The following is a 21,316-nucleotide window of genomic DNA, read 5'->3' as shown; positions in this document are numbered from 1 at the left end:
CTGCCATAACACTCCACATTGCCCAACTTTATGGTCAGAAACAGTGACGAAAATATATTTTCCCACATAAAAATATACACAAAACAGTACAAAAATGTACACAAAAACAGTCCATCTGTAGAGAGACACAGTCAGAACATGCATCCATGTTTGAATGATTTCCATTAAAAATAACAGCTGAGCCCAATGAAGAAGATAGCCATGTTTTTGTTTTATGACACCCAATAACTAAAGCTGGTTTTATCTACTCATCTGGGAATTGTGTACACAAAGCAACGTTGTCTAATGCTAGGAAGTAAAATTCTATAGGACTTATTTTTAAATTATCTTTGTCTAATATTTATATCTAGGCTCTTTGTTGGTCTGATATTTCTCTTGAATGACTGGACAGTCAATCCCTCACACTTCCACCTCACCCCCCAATTCCCTGCCTATTTCATTGATCCGAAGAATTTTAAATCTAGAATCCTCTTATTCACTGGACACCTTCCCCCAAATTCTCTGCCTCTTTCAAAATGTACCACCTGTGTTTTGAGAAGCAGTTTAATATCCTACATACCAGAGCTAAAGTAAAAATAAATATTATTTTCTCAGACCTTGAAAATGTTAATAAGGCTCTAGAAATACACTAGGCATCCTTCCTTCATCCAACTCACTTACTCACCCAATCATATATACTTAGTTATTACTATATGCTAGGCCCTGTGTTTGATATTAGACACACACACGCAACAGCAACAACAAAACACATGGTAGACATTGATCTTGTATAACAGGATTTGAATTCTAGTCATCAGATACAGAAGAGAGGCATCAACTAAGAGACAAGGCTGAAATGATGGTTAGGGTTTATGAAAGAAATGAATGATAAAAGAATGACAGGCATCTGTGGAGAGCAAAATTCAAGGAGAGACTTCCAGAAGCAAGGGGTCCGTGGCAGCACAGGATTTAAGTTTTGTGGAAATAACAAGGAAGTCTGAATGTCCAGTTGAATATGATTGTACAGATGCCCTTAAAATGCAAGAAGGCACTTGCGAATGGTTTTGAAGGGATGGGTCTTGACAGATAGCTATGGCATAATAGCCCTTGCATTATTTCAGATCATCGCTTGGTTCTTTTGACAACTTCCGAAGATATCTATTGACATCTTCAATTTTACAGATGGAAACACAGAAGAGAAGCAATAAATGCCCCAAGCCCAGTTTTATAGCTTAACTTGGAAACAGAAATGCTAGGACTTCGCACAATCCCAGGGCCCATGTATCAAACTGTACAATTACAAGTTCTCAGATGATTGCTTCTGCAAAAGCAAGAGTGGGAAGACAGCCACAGAAGGCAGGATGAGGTTCATCACAGAGCTGATGACCAGAAGGACGGTGGAGGAGATGGAGAACTAAATGGGATTATTATATGTCTGTACTGAAATCTAACAAGGACCTGTTGGTAGAATGGATATCGTGGCCCAGGAATGCCTGGTGGTGATGGAGTTTTGAACAGTTTAATGGCTTCCCAGAGATGGCTTTCCACCAGAACCTCTCACCACTATTTCTTTAAACTCAGCATAATTTTCAAAGGGTTTGCTGTATATACCATTATCCTTTTGGTATTATTCAATGGGACACCCTTCTAATACCATACATCCTTCTGATCTATATATGTACACATACAACATTTTATCCTGTATTAGTGAAGTTTTGCATTTTATATCACATCATTTATTTTCAGTTTGTGAAAAAGTGGTTATAAGCACGGCTTAATATTCTACTCGGGAATGGCTATCTAGAGCTCAGTTCTTCAGTGCTCACCATCATGGGCAAGACAATGGGTGCAATCCCCAGCCTCACAAAAAAAATCTGTCATACAAACATGCTATAATTTCATCTTCTTATTGTTACCCTTTTTATTTTTTTCTCTATCTTTGGTTAGGCACTGTTTCTAATTTTGCACTTGTCTTACTAATTCTGTCCATATAAATATTTTTATTGAAATCATGATTGTTTCCTAAGGCTAAGCAAATAAACATGAAATTTGAAAGTCGTTCATTAATAAATTAGTTACTTATTTTTGCACTGCATTTCAGTACAACCATTGAACATTTGCCACTGCTTTGCAAGAGAAACTGCAAGAATGCAGATTAGTTGACAGTCAATACTGGTGCATGGATTGATGTAACAGTAGGCGTCCATGAAGGCCATTTTCTGATGATTTCCAGGTTAACAGTGGAAGAAGATAGACCTTCATCTAAGAGTGAGGTATAGTCAGAGGAGTGTTCTAGAAGTGAAACTGTCCTGCTATTTTCCAGGAAAATGAATGCAGCTGATTATCTGAAACCAGTAACTACTTAAGACCATGGTGAGCTTTTCCTGTGACATGGTCAGTTGCATAGGTGTTAGCAATAGAAGTCAGATTTTTATTAGGACCAAACTTCCAAATCTTTGTCTCCATGATGATGGCCACTGTACTTCCTGGCAGAGTTCTGGCATTTTCTCTCTTGCTTAGGATTTCTGCCTTCATCTCAGAGGTTCTGAGCCATCATCTGAACACCGCTTTCCCCTGTTACTCCTCTCCAATTTGCCCTTACTTTCCCTCCTCCTAAGCACCCAAACTGAGAAGCACATTCTCCAGCTAGGCCTCCAAGGACTGAGCAGACCCGTATTATTCTTTTGCTCCTTCACATTCAGTCCCTACTTCACCCTCATTGCTTAAGGCAAGGGACTCTTTTTTTCTTTTTCTTAATACTCCTTTCTGTTTTTCAATATCTTGTTCACAGTAAGTTCTACTTCAAGTTAATGGAATTTAAGTTTATTTCTATTTACAAGGTACTTTTTCCTTTTAAACGTTCAGCAGAAAAAAGATCAAAGTTGCCTTGATCATGCTCGCAGGACAGTCTTATTACTCCTGAAGCCACTGTTGATCATTACCAAGGTGTACAACAGTTTGTGTTGGTGAGAAGTCTGGACATGAGGCATATTTTCACTTCCACGTGTTGCTTGTTTGCAACAGTTAAGATTGTATACTCAGTTTTAAAATGACCACGATAACTGAGAAGCGTCATGTTTCCAGGGATATTTTAGAATGTCTATACATTTCTAGTACCACTATGACTAAATCATTCTCACCTCTCCTTCCCTCTCTTCGGCACACAGACGCACTCATGCCGTGTTCAATCCTTCTTAGATGATTCCTTCAAATAGAAGTTATCATTTTATTTTATTTATTTTATTGCCATGTGTTTAAGTCTTTTATTGTCATTTGACCAAGCTGGCAGGAAAAGCTGGATGCTCTTGGTTGGTTACAACAACGACAACAACAACAATTTAAAATTAGTACATGGTGAAGTTCTCTAGGAAGCTGCATTTTTATAGACAGAAATTACCAGACATCTGTGTAACCTTATGAGCTTAGGCCAAGATGTCGAACATCTGAAGAAGAAGACACAGAACAAGTGACGGACATCTACCCCTTTCCATGGGTTCATGGTACTGTTCAGTGGACACATACATGAAAAAAAGAAAGCCCACAGTAGAACCCAATAATCTAGTATGAGCAATGGAGATACATAATAATTCTTTCATGGCATTCTCAGACACAATGTATAACAGGACCTCAAGTGTCATTAGAAAATAAAATAGAATTTCCACTTGTATCTTTAGAAGTAGCTACTCTTCAAAATTAACTCACTTAATAAATGTTCAACTCTGTCACTCGCTTTTCTCTTGCAAACTTTATTTTGTATGCTCAGAATGAAAATGATATTTCTAAACACTTGAGTTCAAATCCATCGCTCCACAAATTATTCATGCCTGAACAAGCTGCTGAGGGAAACTTAACTAATTTCCAGTCCCTTTAGGAATACTTTTAAGACAAATTCTTTCCCCAAATGGGATGAGTGTTTGAACACCAACCTGAATACACCTGCATGCTGAAGGTCTGTGCTTGCACTGTGTGGTACTATGCTCTATAAATAATCCTCTCTGGTTCCTTGCCAATTAGGACTTATCACGTGGCACACAACTTAGATGTCAGCAGTTAATTTGCATGTCAATGAAACAATAATTTGATGAAAATTTAAAGCTTTATGCACTATTTATACCATAATTGGAAGCACAGTAAGTGTGCTCATATGCAGATTTTTATTGTGTTCAATGATCTCTTTTAAAGGCCACATTTAAATGATCAGTGTTGATCATTGTCTGAGAGTTCTAGTTTGGGACAACAGATCTGCATTTTAGACATTAAATTAATTTAACATTAACTCTAATTGAGATGTCAGAGGAAAATGTCAGTCAAGTCCACCAAACGGTGGAGTGGCAGCTGCTTATGTTTGGGATTTTAATCCCTTTTTGGCCTTAGATGCAAACATGCCACCCTGGGACAATGAAATAGTTTAAGTTTATTTTTCTTCCTTTCCTTTCTCTGCCCTCCTATCCGATTTTCTATAGTTAAAGGGAACACTTTTGTGGGTGGTCCCTTTAAAAGCTGAAAATGGTAGTTGATTCTAGTACATAGGCAAACAACCAGTGGGCACTCAAACTTAACTACTGTGCTTAAGGGCAGTACTTAGAACAAATACTGTATTTACATGGACAGAAATTCCAGAAGCTGCCAACCTGCTGGGCTAAGCTTGCTACTGGAATGGCCACACCTACCAATGAGTGCCCTGCAATGTAGCTAGTGGAAAAGCCAATGAGCTGAGGGAAGAAGCAGGCAGGGGAAGGGGAGGAGGCAGGACGGAGGAGGAAAGGAAGGACAATGGGAGGAGAGAAGAGAAAGCAAGAAGAGCAGTCTGAGGAACTGGAGAGGTGGCTGGGGATAGCAGTGATGGTGGCTCTGCCAGAGACAGGGCTGGATTCAATTATCACCCACAGGAGGCTCACAACTGTCTTTACCTCCAATGCCAGGATCTGGCCCCTTCGGGCACTACACACGTGTGGTGCACAAACACTGAGGCAGGTAAAACACTCATACACATAAAGTAAATTTTTGTTAAAAGAAAGGAAGGAAGGAAGGAAGGAAGGAAGGAAGGAAGGAAGGAAGGAAGGGAGGGTTTTGAGTTTCTAGTCTCTTGGCATCACAGACAATCGCCAAGATTGCTATTTTGCTTCCCATAGACAGAGTGCTTGAGTTTTAGGTGCTCTGAAAGGAATTTCCTCTAATGGAAAATATGGTTGCTTTGCTGTGCTGCTTAAGCCCTGCTATAAGAATGACTGACTGGAAGGGTGTGCTGAGTACCATTAAGAATAGGGCTTGGGTGTTCATTTAAATGCCACAGATGGAGGCATAAGGTGATTCGGGTGTTGGTTTTCGGTCACATCTTCATCCAGCCAAAGTGTAACTGCCCTGAAGTCAGATTTCCTCGAAATCAGAGTGCATCCTTTGGTTTCTCTACTGGCCTGTAACGACTAATCGTCCCTTTATATCCTGTTTCTAAGAACTTCCTTTTACTTTAATGAGCCCTCACATTCCACAATCAAAAACAAAATTATATATTCTGACAGAGAAAATAAGTGGATAAGTAGAGTAAGATGAAGATGAGGAGAAAAGAGCAGCATTAGAGAACACAATGTTTGCCTCTGAGCCACGCCAGAAGCCTGCGTCCTTTCCTTGCAAAAGCATTTCCCTCAAAAGGCAAGGTAATATATACATATGTTATTTAATTGACTATCTTAGTCGTTATATTATAAATGATTTCCGTCTCATTAACTAAGTTGATCTTGCTCTTAAAAGAAATACAAACGATTGTTGATTTTTAAATTCAACACTTAACTCAATAACATTTTCTTCAAATTAGTTTACACCAAAGGAAATTAAAAGTGCTATTTTAATTAACTTAGCTTAGTCATCTGACCATCATTTCATGTTTTATCTAACTCAAGCAAGTTAACCATGAAACATCTCCTGTTTAGTGAACATTTATTGATCAATCATGGAAGAAAACCAAGGTTTTTGCTAAAATATTCTGGTAACACATATTGACATATTTCAATTTTTCCAAAAATGCAACAGCACTCCTCCTGAAACAGAGTAAGTAAACAAAGAGCTTTGATACCTATGGAAAGCAAAAGCCAGCGTTCAAATGCAGCCAGTAGGGCTCTGCTTGTAAGAGGAGAGTCTGGGGAAGCCAATTGCATGACATGGGCTTGGTCTCTGTGAACACAGACAATCTCCTCAGTGTGCTCCCCCAGAAAGGAAAGCCCACCTTTCTACCTGCTAAGTTCTGACTCAACCTTTAATGGAAGTTACTCTCCTTCCCTGTTCAGCCCTTCCCTAGAGACCTCCCTGGCACCAAGTTTCCAACAGTACATTCCTTCACCAGGCCACATGAAACATATTCAACATGCGTTTATGACGCAGAAGGAACATATTTAAAGACTCAGGTTTAACAGGTATTGATCTGAAAGGCTATTTGTTTTGAGGAAAGGGGAACCAGCATTGATGCAGTGAAGACTTGAATGTCTAGAGTACAAATAATTCTCTATTTGGGGGTCTTGAGGAATTACAGCATGTGGTTGTAGAGTAATGAATGTTTGTAATTCACAAGCTGCTATTTTAAGATGCAAAGCACACCATGACATCAATGATGTTCTTTTTAATCTCCACGGACAGGCTATTACAATGGAGGCACTTGGGGAAGGACGGTGCACTCTAATACATATTTAATGAAATTTCAGTGTTTCGACAATGATGATTCATTAACATTTCATAATTTATAGAATGATGAAAATAACCCCCAGATTGGCTTAAAAGTAAAGGTTTTATTTGTAGAAACTGCTCACGGAATTTTTGCACTAACATTTCTATACTGAAAACCTGTGAATGGCCCCTTAACATGGATTTAGTACACCTTTAAGGAAACAATCAGTATTTACTCAAATAACACTTTCTCCCTCTGAAAGAGTAAATAGCATTTTAACTGCTTCTTTTCTCTTCTCACTTTCTATCTTCCTTCAGCTCCTAGACGACAAAACAATGGCCCTTTCTTCCTGTGGAAGAGAAAAACTCAATAAACACAAATGGCTACAGGGCCTCAGAAGAGTGAAATTATGGCTTTCCAAGGACTTCATTTTTCCCTCACGAAGAAACACATTTAAAAGGGACCTTTCCCAACACACTTTAAAGTCAGGCATATTTCAGTGAAATAATTATTTTGGCAATGCTAAACATTGCTGACTGATAAATGAGACCCAAATAATTAAGCTCTGTTCTTTTACAATCCAGATTTAGTGTAGTCATCAATCTGGGTAAGAATTTAGAGTCTGGAGACTTTGGAAGATGAACAAGCTACTCACTGAAATTGGTCATGTGGGAAGGTGGTTAAATGAGTGTTCAGTTTAAACATAGCTGTGGATAACTTCCATGTCTTAATCTTCATTAGAACTTAGCTGATCTATTGCTCATTTGTTCCCGCACTATCGTGGACACAGCGTGGAAACAAACAAAAGAGAAAAGTGAACAAGTAATTCAGTGCATCCAAAGAGCATCGTGGTGTCGAAAATATGATATAACAGAAGGCTCTAGGGAAAGTTCCCTTTCGATATGAGAGGCACAAGAAAAGCAAGTTACTATGAAAAACATGAAGGATATAAATGTTAAAAGTGATAGGAGAGAGAGGAGAACACACAATACTTTACATGGGTATCTGTGGCACTGATATTTATCATCATCATTTCCACTGCTATTTATCATCTCCCTAATTCACACTTCCAGCCTTAGAATCAGTCATACAGCTTTCATACCTTAAGCAACACCCACGCGGCTCCATCTATCCCTTCTCCCTCCAAGAGCAAAAAGGCTAAGTCCAGAGAGATGTTCACATGAGATATTTCTCCCTGGGCTGAACTCCAGGTTTCAGCAGACAATGCACTTAGCAGGTCATGGGCACAACATCAAATCCAGGGAGAAGTACAGTGGTGTTCCTTAGTAACTACTGATATTCACGACCAACTACAGATACATAATGCATATGCATAAACATGTGTGCATACAGTAACTGCATTAAATAATACTTGAGTATCTTTTGCTGAGAGATGTGCCCATTAGAAAAAGGGGAAACGAATGCATTCATAGCCCATGGACTAAGGCACTGACACTTGAACAGGTGATATCATTGTCACTACTGGGGGAAAGCCAAATAAGGACATGTCTGCTACCATGGAAGAAATGGATTTGCTCAAAATGTCCTGGGGCTCCCCAAGGAGAGGAGGGAGAAGAGGCTCCCTCTGCCTTTGCCTCTGAGCTCACTTCCATCTATAAATTTTAACATCAATGCTAGGGTGGGAGCCATGGGCTCTAAACCACTGTGTGGGCGCATATATGTACAGAGGAAATTACACTTTGTTTATTAAAGGGGACGCCTCTCCCAGAACCATGCAATCTTACTACTTGACGGTACAAAAATGATTGCACATCCATAAAGAGAGAGCGGGAGGGGGCCAGGGGAAAATAAACCCCGCCCAAGAACCTCTATGGGAAACTGGTGCTAGCAGGAAAAAATAGCCTGTTGCCCCAAATGCTTAAAACTCCACCTTCGTTATTCTGAAAACAATTTCAATGCAGGAGGGAGATATCATTTCCTGCTTCTGAGCGCCATTCGCTAGGCTGTCTGAATCAGTTCGATCTAAGTTTTGCACTCACGCATGGTTTCTGTTGTCGACTACTCTTACTCTCTGAACCAAGAAGTCCCATTCCAAATTGTACCCATCGGCTCTGACCCTCACTCCTCCAAGTCAACACTTTTATTAACCTGTGAGCTGAGTCTGTGTCGCCCAGCCCGGCCCCAGAACAGTCACCGGGAACAATGAGCCAGAGGAGGGACCCACCCATTGAGCACCTGCTCGCTGGCGCGCAAGCCTGGACACGGGACGCGCGGGCCTCGGGTTCTGGAGACCCTGCTCCACCAGACCCCAAGAAAAGCCTGGAAGCAGGTGGTTCCCTGCATCACACTCGGTGCTCCCGAGTCACTTTTGCCTCCCAACACCCACCAGTTAGAGCCGCTGTACCTAAACAGAAAACAAGCCCAGCGGGGATATGGGGTGGTCCAGCCACCACCCACCCGCTCAGGCTCTGGAACGCACCGACGCCGGGTGGCCCGCACCGAAATCTCCAGGGCTTTGGGGTGGAGAGAGGTGGAGCCCGGAGCCTTAAAGTGGCTTCTTCTGGCCCGCCTCCGGCCTGGCAGGGCTCTGGGATCCGGTAAGACACAAAAGATGGGCAATATCAGAGCCTGCCACTGTGCCGTCGCCGGGGTGAGCGGCCCGGCCTCGGGCGGGTCCCTGTCACCTCTCCCCACTGTCCACTCCCGCTCCCTGGTCCTAATCCTGGTTGCCTACTCTTATCCTCTGCTCCCTGGTTCTCATCCCCTCTTTCTAGTTTCCATCCCAGCTCATGGGTTCCTATCCCTGATCCCCGGTTTCCGCCCGCCGCTGGAGCATCCCTGGACGCCGCCGAGCCCCGCACGCTTTCCGGGAGCTCGAGTGGGCAGCGAAAGGCGCGGGTGGCGGAGACAAGATACACTTACTTGCCGGGAAGGCTGAGCACCTCTTGCTTCTCACTCGCAGGTGTCTGGCTTCAGGGCCCGCGAGGTCGCTGGCACAGCTTGGAGCTGGACACTTGGCGAGCCCGGGACACCCTAGTCGCCGCTCAGCTGCGCGCTGTCACCGCACCCGCACACCCAGGCACCATCTACAGCCCCAGGCCTCTGCCCCGCTCTCCCACGTCGCCGCTCCAGGCAGACCACACCCTGTCACCCCCGCAGCCCTCCACTCCTGCCTCTTTGACACTTCACCGGTTACTCCGCCGCCCGGCGTCCTCCCACCCCCTCAACCCACGTGCTTCTGCGCTCGCTCCCGGCTCCAACTTCCCCCGCCGGTCCCCGCCCTCCTGGGAACCTCTGGACTCAGGCTGGAAGGTACTTGGTCCTCCCACAAGCCCACCTAGGTCCTTGAATTGATGGTGTCACTGCGAACTGCGATGGTGTCATGTACGCTGTGTATAATGTGGGAAGATGTATTTTTTTTTATTGAGCCATGCATTACTTTTAATATAATAGAGGTATATTGATTACCAGGCTTCAATCACTGAGCAGTCACTGGCCTTAGTAGAGGCTATCAGCTCAGCTGTTTCCACTTGGCAAAAACCTTCCTAAAGTTCCCGCTTAGCCTGTCATTTCCTATTATCCTAGTATTTATTTATTTATTTATTTATTTATTTATTTATTTATTTATTTATTTATTTACTTACTTATTCATTCATTCTTATTGTTTTAAGGAATGTCTTATTGTTTACTCTTTCTCCTTCCAGCAAAGTTTGAAGTTCCTCCCATCTCCTCTGTCCAGCCACGAAAACTTTAGGAAAAATTTCATCTTTTCCTGTGATAGCTGTCAGCAGCCTCTAGTATAGTCCTCAAGATAAAGTATATATTCCCAAATGCCCCCACATGCCCTTAAATTATGAAGACAAACTTTGGTCATTTTATACCACACTGAAATGAGGCGTTCAATTGCGCACTTGGCTGTATCCCAAACACTAGGTCCTGGAGAAAGCTAGGAACATTTTACATTTGGCTGAGCGATTTCTCATACTATGATGAGGTTTAGCGAGGTTAATAACTGGTGATAACTTAATGTGACACTTTTAAGCTTTCTTTAGAGCCTGGACCCCTAGTCTCTCACACATGCACAATCTGGCCTGCCTTTCTTTCTTTCTTTCTTTCTTTCTTTCTTTCTTTCTTTCTTTCTTTCTTTCTTTCTTTCTTTCTTTTTTTCGGAGCTGGGGACTGAACCCAGGGCCTTGCACTTGCTAGGCAAGTGCTCTACCACTGAGCTAAATCCCCAACCCCAATCTGGCCTTTCTTAGCACAGTACTTGAATGTCCACCTGCCCAGCCACAAACCACTTTAAGTACCACCACCACAGAGGGCCACCCAGACTCTTCTCTCTTTGAAATAATATTCATTCTTTTGCCTCTTATTTTGGTCTCAATCTCTTAACTAAGAGTTTTAAGAAACAATGATCGCTTAAAGGTCAGATCTCTGTTGCACCCATTGTCTTAACTCACATATAAACATTGTTTGCTTTAATTTTGTCCCCAGCCATTCACCTCCAGGTAACCTTATTGCTTTTGTTTCTCCCTTGAAGCAAACAGTGCTTCAACCTACAGAGCCCATCCATGAAGCAGCACTGCTCTAAGCAACCTGCTCATTAGATATTTTATAGATGACACCAGGGAGAGAAGGGGCCAAAAAATAACCACCAATTACAACCGCAAGGATCAGGTTCCCAGCAATCTACTTGGTCTTAACCAGCAAAGGACATACCTTACCACAATGTCTTATACTCAATAAGTAATAAATATTTCAATATAATCCATATCTATTCATCCATGTTTAGCTGCATTGCTGCTAGGAACTGAGCAGACGTCTGGGTGGACTATTGAGACAGTTGGTCACAGGTATTTGCCACCAGATTACAAACTTTCAGTACAGTCACGAACACTGTCACTTGTGTGTCCATGTGAAGGACGTGATCCATCTTTGCATTCTAGGATGTCTGGTTGGAATAACTCAGCCTTCAAATTTGGATTCAAGGTCCTTCATGATCTGTGAGAGACACCTCGGTTAAACTGATTTTGACTTAGTCCACTGCCAGACACATTTTTGACTTCCAGAAACCTGGCATCCTGCAATGCAACCCTCAAGTCATAGGCAGAGCAGCAGACACCAAAGACAGTCATGTCCCAGCTCCATGGAATCTCTGAATGCTGCCTACGATGACAGATGACATTGAAGATGTAGTTACAAATCTTCTAGTGCAGGGATTATCTTGGATTTTGAGGACCCTAAATGAGACCAGATGGTTTCAAGAGTGGGAGTCAAAGGGAGAGTTAACATAGAAAGGAGCAAAATGTACTTGAAGGCCAAGATTACTGCCGTGTAGCCACAAGCCAGCCAGTCACAGAGGACACTGGGAGACAGAAGAGGCATTGAAGAGTCTCTCACACAGATCCTGGGATCAGTGTTGATTTCTATCCAGTGAATGGGATCTTGGAAATATGACTTCTAGAGCTGGTGTATTGCATTCTCCTCTAAGATCAAAACATTCCATCCTTCAGGAAAACCCCCTAAGTAAGAGATAAACAACTCCTCTCCCCAAAATAGGTTCAGGAACTCCTTCCTGAAACTAGCCAGATTTTCTAGGCCTTTTTCTGCCAGAGTAAGCAGAGCCCGGATGCAAAGAAGGCTCTCAGACAAGAAGAGATGTGTAGAAGAGGTTTAGATGAACCGAGGTACCAGGAAAGGATACTTTCCAACCTGTTGAGCTGGGTGCAGACTATGCAGTGTGCCCGAGTTCCCAGCTTTATGAGATGTCACCCATGCTGGGATGGGCTTTGGTGACACAACTCTCTTGTAGTTATTTCTACTCTGTAAGTAACCCTTATCTAGAATCTTATAAGTAACCCCAGTAGAAGTCATTGTTCACCAAGTTGGACTTGGCGATATCCACACTTTGGTCTATTGTAGTATCCTTGTCTGGGCTGAGAAGATAGGTGTGTTTTATCTCCCCAGCAAAAGTTTGTCACATAATAAGAACTAACCAAAAAATAAGTTTATAGTAATTTATTATAGCATCTAAAGGAAACTAATTCTTGAAAATGGGAGGTGTCCTTACATCCCCATGGGACAAAGAATCAGAAGACATGTCAAATGCTTAGGCATTGTCCTTTTCAGTGACCGGGGCGACCAGCTCTTGAGGGCAGAAGGGTTGGCTCCCAGTAGAGAGTTACATAAAATCCTTCTGATTTAGATGTTGCTGTTTTATTTCTCTAAAAAATGCAAGTAATAGCTTATTTAAAATTTGTGACCAGCTATCCAAGAAATCTATCTAAAGCATACAGAAATTAAAATTCTCTTTTAGTTCACAATATGTAGGATTTCCATGCCAATGTTTAGAAATGCAGAAATTGCCTCTTGTCAGATAAGACAAGTCTCCAGTCAGCAGAAATAAAGCTGTATTTGAGTCATGAGCTGGCCCTAGAGATTGGCTCCACAACCCCACACCTACATCAGCTGTCATGTGTTGAATAATTTAAACTTATAGGTAGAACTCATTTAAGTATTCTAAAATCAAAAAATAAAGTAAGATGTAGTGCCTTTTTAAGTATACATACTAAAATTACCTATTGGATTGCAAAAAAATACTCAGCTGAAGTTAAAGTATAATTTTTTTAAACTTATTTATAAACTCTTCCTCAGTATACTCCAGATTATCTTGATCTTTGAGAGATCCATGTATTTGATATTAAAGCATAGTACATGTAATTTGATTATTTTTTAAAGAAGGTAAAACAGAACACATCCAGTTAAACTGCAGATGGTCAGTTAATAAATTTTAATATGACTTAATTTACTACATAGTGTTTGGGACAATTAATTGTCTTTGTTTCACATCATGTTATTAACAACATAATAGCTGGAACTTTGGAACCTAAATTAAAAAGTTATTCATTGGTTCTCCACTGGCCTGCGGCTGTCACTTTGCTTCAGAAAACAGAAATGAGAAAATGAGTTGATCCCTGTAAAGTTTAGTCTCAGAGCCTCCAAACGCTCAACCACTGGGGGATTTCTCATTGGCCTGTACAGAGTACAGTAGTCCATCAGACAAAGAATTGAATTCCTCTGTGACTTAACTCCCCCTTATAACTACTTTACCCTCATTTATGGGTTCTTAAATTCAGTACAGAATTTCCAGCCACCAGTAACTGAAATATTCTGCCCATTTTGTGATCTGTCCTCTAGGATTTCTAGCACCAGGATATATGCATCTGTCCAAAACGGCAGAGGAAAAGTCGGGGTGCTAATGTATGTGGCCTGAAGCCGGGGAGAGAGCAGTCAGGTAAATCAGTAAATTAGTGGTAACTTCATTTCCACAGTAGCAGAGTACAAACCTCTTCCCAGATGGATGTCTTGAGGGTAGGAGAGATGGCTTTGCAGGCAAAATCACCTGTTGGAAGGGGGACCGGATATGGGACAGCAGATGGATAAGTGGCCCAAGTAGAACCCTAGCTCATGGGAGGTAGACACAGGGGTACCCTATTAAACAGGCTACCTAGACTAGGGAGTTGGGGGCCCTGTGTGCCAATGAGAAATTCTGCCTTAATGTATAAGAAGGAGAGTTATTGGAAAATACCCAACAACCAGGCCTCATCATATATGTATACATATGTGAATATTAACCCACATGTGATCCACATACATGTGAACTTAAGTATCACAAACACATACATGCCAAATATAAAATATGTGGAGCTGTCGTTTTTACATGTTCTTTAGACCCTAGGAGTCTTCACATTGGGTTACCGATGTTTGGAGATGTAAGTTACACAGTTGCTGACTCAGAGTACAGCCAGTTTCTAATCACTTTGCACTTTAGATACCTCACTTCCAGAAGAAGGGAGAACCACAGCCATGTCCTAGTGCTGTTAATTCTTGATAAAATATCTCCATGTCCAACACAAGGCCTCATACAGAGGGCTTGTTCAATATGGCTCAATGCATTTTTGGCCTTGCCTGACGTAATCCCACCCTGTGTTGTATCTTCCAGTCATTCCTCTTGCAAGGATTTGTATATATTAAGTCCTTAAAATCTATTAATCATATAAGGGAGTGGAAGGATGTGAGGCAACTTTGCTAAAAAGTGTTGTGAAATTGACAAAGTGCTGTGGAATTCTAAGAGATGAGTGATAATAGTAATAATTAATAAGAAATAATGGGCGATACCACCAAGTCTTTGATTCTGGCTGAGCCTTGGAGAATTGCTCTACAAGGAATGTTTGATGCTTTGCTTTTTCATCTAAAAATTCGACTGAGAGAGCCCCAGAACAGCAACATTTATTGATCAATGGAAGTTGTTTCATTCATTCTGCCTTCTCAGTAGAAATTCCAATTCATCCCTCAAGCACCTATTAATTTTACTGTATGTTGACATACATATGTGCATTCAATTAGACATGGCTGCATTTAACAGCAGAGTGAGTCTGTCCCTTTTATCAGGACTGTGAGGACCAAGAGGCTGCAACTATTGCAATAGTGCAGGCACCAGGATAAAGCTGCCAGAGACATTTCTGAACCGCTTGAACCTCTGATGTGTATGGAGCCACCATTATTGCTGTACATACTGGAGACGGAAAGAAGGGACAACTTGTTTGTATATTTTAGATATTAGCCCTCTGTCGGATTGGTAAAGATCTTTCCCCAATCTGTTGGTTGCAGTTTTGTCCTGCTGACAGTGTCCTTTGTCTTACAGAAGCTTTGCAATTTTATGATATCCCATTTGCTGATTCTTGATTTTAGAGCATAAGCCATTGGAGTTCTCATGAAGAACTCAAGAAGTTAGCCTCCAGAGGAATCAAATAATCCTATTAAAAATGTGGTACAGAGCTAAACAAAGAATTCTCAGCTGAGGAATACCAAATGACTGAGAAGTGCCTAAAGAAATGTTCAACATCTTTAGTCATCTGGAAAATGCAAATGAAAACAACCTTGAGATATCACCACACACTGGTCAGAATGGCTAAGATCAAAAACTCAGGCAACAACAGATCTGGCAATGATGTGAAGAAAGAGAAACACTGCTTCATTGTTGGTGGGATTGCAAGCTGGTACAACCACTCTGAATAGCAGTATTGAGCTCCTCAGAATATTGGACATAGTATGACTTGAGGACCCAACTATACCACTCCTGGGCATATACCCAAAAGATGCTCCAACGTATAGCAAGGACACATGCTCCACTATGTTCATAGCAGCCTTATCTATAATAGCCAGAAGCTGTAAAGAACCTAGATGTCCTTCAATAGAGGAATGGATATAGAAAATATGGTACATTTACACAATGGAGTACTACTCAGCTATTAAAAACAATGACTACATGAAATTCTTAGGCAAATCAATGGAACTAGAAAATATCATCCTGAGTGAGGTAACCCAGTCACAAAAGAACACACATAGTATACACTCAATAAGTAAATATTAGCCCAAAAGCTCTGAATACCCAAGAAACAATTCACAGTCCGTATGAAACTCAAGAAAAAGGAGGACAAAAATATGGATACTTCAGTCTTTCTTAGAAGGGAGAACAAAATACTCATGGGAGGAAATAGAGGGACAAAGAGTGGAGAGGGACTAAAGAAAAGGTCATCCAGAGACTGCCCCACATAGGAATCCATCCCAAAAGCAGCCACCAAACCCAGTCATTGTTGCTGATGCCAAGAAGTGTTTGCTGGTAGGAGCCTGATACATACTTCTCCTGAGAGGCTCTGCCAGAGCTTTACTGATACAGATGAGGATGCTTACCATTGGACTGAGCATGAGAACCTCAATGGAGGAGTTAGAGAAAGGACTGAAGTAGCTAAAGGCACTTGCAACCCCACAGGAAGAACAACAATATCATCAAACACACCCACATCCCAGAGTGCCCAGGGACTAAACCACCAACCAATGAATACACATGGAATACACTCCAGTCACATATGTAGAAGAGGATGGGACTGTCTGGCATCAATAAGAGGAGAAACTCTTGGTCCTGTGAAGGATCATTTCCCCAGTATAGGGGAATGCCAAGGCAGTGATGTGGGAGTGGGTGGGTGGGAGTGGGTGGGTGGGAGTGGGTGGGTGGGAGTGGGAGCATCTTCATGGAAGCAGTGAGTCGGGGGAGAGGAGATGGGAGAGGAGGAAAAGGGAATAATATTTGAAATGTAAATACATAAATATCCATAAAAATAAAATAAAGAAAGGACAAAGGGGAAAGATGGTTATAAAAATATAACTTCTTTCCAGTTAAAACATCCTTCTTTTTATGAGATTTTTCTCAAGGCAAACAATGGTTGTTAATGTCACAGATCAATATTTTACCTTAAATAATTGTGTGATTATACTTTTATTAGTAGAGAATCCCCTCGTGTTTTTGTCTGACACTTCTTCCTTTTATTTATTTTTAATTGGGCTACAGAGTATGAAGTTTCATTATAGCACTATCAAACTTAATTTGTTTTTGTAGATTCTCCTTCTTTTGGCTCCATTTCCCTGTTGCTGCAATTGTCCCCTTTCACCTCCAGTAACCTCAGTTCTGGCTTCATTTCACATGAACTCAAGAATCTTCTCATTCTTCAGAACCTCTTTCTCCCTCTTGTGGTCCCACAATCACTCACTGATCAGTAACACTCTCTCTCTCTCTCTCTCTCTCTCTCTCTCTCTCTCTCTCACACACACACACACACACACACACACACACACACACACACACACACGGCGCATATACATTAAATATCAATTGGCTATAGACATACTGGTTTGTTTCTGGAACCTCTATCATATATTTCTTTCCTGTCCTTTCTCCCTCCCTCCCTCCTTTTCTCCCTCCCTCCCCTCCACCCTTCACTCCCCTCCTTCCCCCATTTTTCCTGGTACAATACTATCTGTTACTATGGCTTGGTATTATCATTTGAAATCAAACTCAGCAATGCTATTTCTGTTTAGGATTACTTTGTCTTCACCTGGTCTTTTGTGTTTCTATATGAATTCCAGTATTTTTTTCCTATTTCTGTGAAGAATGACATTAGAATTTTGATAGAGATAGCCTTGAATCTATACATTACAGTTGACAATACAGTCATTTTCACATTAATTCTACCAATCTGCAGTATAAGACCTCTTTCATTCATCTAATGTTTTCACTTAATATTTTTTAGTTTCTTAAGGTTTCCATTTTAAAGCCCCCCTCCCCTTGATTCGATTTATCCCTGGGTGCTTTATTTTGGTAAATTATTGTAAATGAATATTTCCCTAATTTTATTTTCAGTAAGTTAATTATTGCTGTGTAGAAAAACTACTGAGTTTTGTGTGTTCACGTTTACAATCTGCAACCTCATGGAAATGTTCATCAAATGTAAAGGCGTTCTGGTGGTGTACATGGAATATTTATATATAGTGCTACAGGTTCTGCTGTCTAACGTCTTACTTTTCTATTTGCATCTACTTTGCATCTTTCTCTTACCCTTAAAACTATTCACATGATGGTATTGCAATTTTTGATTTGTATATGTTGAACCAACCTGGCATGTATAGGATGCAACCGATTTTTTTTTTGTAGTTTATGGTCTCATTAATGAATTTTTAAAAGGAAAATTGACCTAGAATATACAATATTAGGTTCTGTATGGCAATTTGAACCAATCTGTTGTTGATTCTCCTTAATCCTTCTCTGAGGTACACCTAAGTTCCCTTATATCCTCAACTCCTGCCTATCACCTCCTATCAGAGTTCAGGTGACTTGTGTTGGATTAACAGCGCCCTCTTCAACATTTCTTTTCCTCTTCTCATAGTTTCTTTCCAATTTTAATAGTTCACTCTTGCCCCTCTTATATACAGGTAACAATTGCAATCTATATTTTGCATACATACAAGAGAGAATAGACAAATTTTCTCTTTCTGAGTCTGAGTTATTTTGCTCAATACACTTTCTGGGACCATCCAATTTCCTGTAGTTTTACAGGTAATTAAACTTCCTTTGTGTATATATACACTACATTTTCATTATCCCTGTTTGCACTGAAGCACATATAGACTGGTTCCGTTTCCTTACTTTGTGAAGAGATGTAGCAAAGATAATGAACACACAACTATCCCCGTGGTAGGCTATGGAGTCCTCTGAATATGTGCTCTGGGGTGGTGAGTTGTACTGTGTGGTAGTGCAATTTTTAATGTTTTGAACAACCATCTTGCTAATATCTGTAATGGTGATTCTCGATTTCGCTCCTAAGAGCAGCAGCATCATTTGTATTCATTTATTTTCTAGATGGTCATTATTCTGACTTAGGTGAGAGGAAATCTGTAGGCAATTTTAATTTGATTTCCCCAATGTGCAATCACTTTTATCACTCGGGATGATATTTTCTAGTTCCATCTTTTTGCCTGCAAAATTCATGATATCGTCACTTTTAATAGCTGTGTTGTATTTCATTGTGTAAATATTCCACATTTTCGGCATCCATTCTTTAGTTGAGGGACATCTGGGTTGTTTCTAGGTTGTGATATGGTGTAGCATATCACAAGGGTATATGCCCAGGAGTGGTATAGCTGGGTCTTCAGGTAGAACTACTTCCAATTTTCTGAGGAACTGCCAGGTTGAATTCCGGAATGGTTGTACCAGTATACAATCTCACCAGCAATGGAGGAGTGTTCCTCTTTCTTTACATCCTAGCCAGCATTTGCTGTCCCATGAGTTTTTTTATCTTAACCCTCCTGAATCTCAGGGTCATTTTGATTTATATTTCCCTGATGATTAAGGATGTTGAACATTTCTTTAGGGGTTTCTCAGCCATTCAAGATTTCAGAATCCTCAGTTGAGAATTCTCTGTTTAGCTCTGTTTAACAGTTTGAGAAGTATTGGTACTGGATCTTCTTTAGAGGTTTGGAAGAATTCAGCAGTGAATTCATTTAATCTTGGCTTTTCTTGCTAAGTAGATGTTAATTCTTATGGGTGTATCTATCTAATTTTGTTGTGGCAAAGTCACATGGGTTAGGAAGTTTTCAGTTTATTCTAGGTTTTATTTCATTTTGAATATTAAATTCAAAGAGATCTGCATTTCATTTGTATTCATTATTTTATTAATTTGTGTTTCTCCTCTTTGATGGTTAGGTTGTCAAGCTTGTTAACATTTTCAAAGAACTAACTCCAATTCTGTGAACTTTTTTGTTCTTGTTTGTGCTATTTCCTTACATTCTGCCTTAATTATTATTATTTCTTAACATATGCTGAGTTTTGGTTTGGAGGTAGTTACTACTAATACTATAGCTGCTGCTTCTCCTCCTCCTCCTCTTCTTGATTCTCCTCCTCCTCTTCCTGCTTCTCCTCCTCCTCCTCCTCCTCCCTCCCTCCTCCTCCTCCTTCTTGCTTCTCCTCCTCCTCTTCCTTCTTCCTTCTATTTTTCCTCCTCCTCCTCTTTTTTGTCTTCTTCCTTTGGCTGTAATGTTGATAAGATTATTGAGCTATCTATTTTGACAGCTCTTTAAAAATATGAATAGTTATACCTTTTAGCTCTTCTCAGATTGTGGCCTTGACATATCCCATATATTCTAATAGAGTTTGCTACAGTTTTTATTCATTTATACGAATTTAAATTTTTCTTTGTAGGCATGATGTTTGTGTGCATTGTGTAAAGGTTATTATTGTTATTCTATTCAAATGCTGATTTCTCTGCCCTCATCTTGTTTTGATCTGGACATAGCATTGTAATGTTTATGTCAAGAATCTCCTGTCTCAAGTTTGTATAAACAATTCTTAACATTTATTCTTTGCCTTGTCAATAAATGCTTATTAGCCAATGGCTAAGCAGAAGATAGAATTGGACAGAGACTTCCACCAGTCAAGGGAATTGGGCCACGAGGAAGAGATGGTCTGAGAAGATACCATAAGAAAAAAATGTCTGAAGCTGAGAGAGCTAGAAAAATGGTAAACTTCAACTATCATAGAACTGGGACTGGGACATAGCTTAGCACAGGGGGTCAACATAGATCATCTGACTTCCCAGGTATTGAGGTGTAGCTTGAAATAAATTTTGTTTTTCTGTGTGATTCTTGGGGACCAGCAAAAGCAAAGAAATGCAGCTGCCATATTACTTCATTGATTATATCCATATTAAAAACAATTCATTTTCCTCCTGATTTCTTTAATGAAACCTAAAGTTCAGTATCTGAATATTTGTATTATTTCTGAGGTTTCTCTGGCTATGATTTATGAATTATATACCTCTGTGTTCTGATATAAAAATTATTTCTTTCTAGTATATGTTAAGGATTGATTTGTGTTCTACAACTTGATCAACTTAGAGAATTATTCTATTTTATGTGCCACTGAGAAGAACATGTGTTTTTTGTTTGTTTGATGGAATACTCTTTAGATGGACAATTCTAAATATTAAATCCACTTGACCTTAGTATGAAGTCAGAAAAGTTAGCTAAATCTAAGATTAGAGTACTGAAGTCTCACATCATTCCCATCTCCACACCTATAAGACAAAAACCTTTTAGCTTTATGAAATTATGAGTCCTAAAATTCGGTACAGAAATATCTATAGTTGTCATATCTTCTTAAAGAACTATACCATGTGCTATTATATGAAGATTCTCTTTATTTTTGACTTCTTTTGGTTGAAGTCTACTTCATCAAATATAAGAAACACTATGCCATCTATTTGTGATATAGTTTTCCTTGATAGATTCTTAGATTGGCTTTTAGTTTTCTGAAGTCTTTCCTGGATAACC

General features: G+C 40.3%; 1 long non-coding RNA gene across 1 annotated transcript in view; it reads right to left on the bottom strand.

Annotated features, from left to right (window-relative positions):
• Positions 1-9,800, bottom strand: part of LOC116901897 — a 380,164-nt gene extending 370,364 nt beyond the window's left edge. The window contains exon 1 of the long non-coding RNA XR_004388029.1: positions 9,518-9,800. This is a non-coding gene — a long non-coding RNA (uncharacterized LOC116901897). The remainder of the gene's footprint in view (positions 1-9,517) is intronic.
• Positions 9,801-21,316: the final 11,516 nt, after the last annotated feature.

Source organism: Rattus rattus, chromosome 5 (genome assembly GCF_011064425.1).
Source record: "Rattus rattus isolate New Zealand chromosome 5, Rrattus_CSIRO_v1, whole genome shotgun sequence".
In the NCBI taxonomy this organism is placed as follows: domain Eukaryota; kingdom Metazoa; phylum Chordata; class Mammalia; order Rodentia; family Muridae; genus Rattus; species Rattus rattus.
Note: the sequence above shows the minus strand (reverse complement) of the source record. Positions and strands in the feature narration are given on the sequence as shown.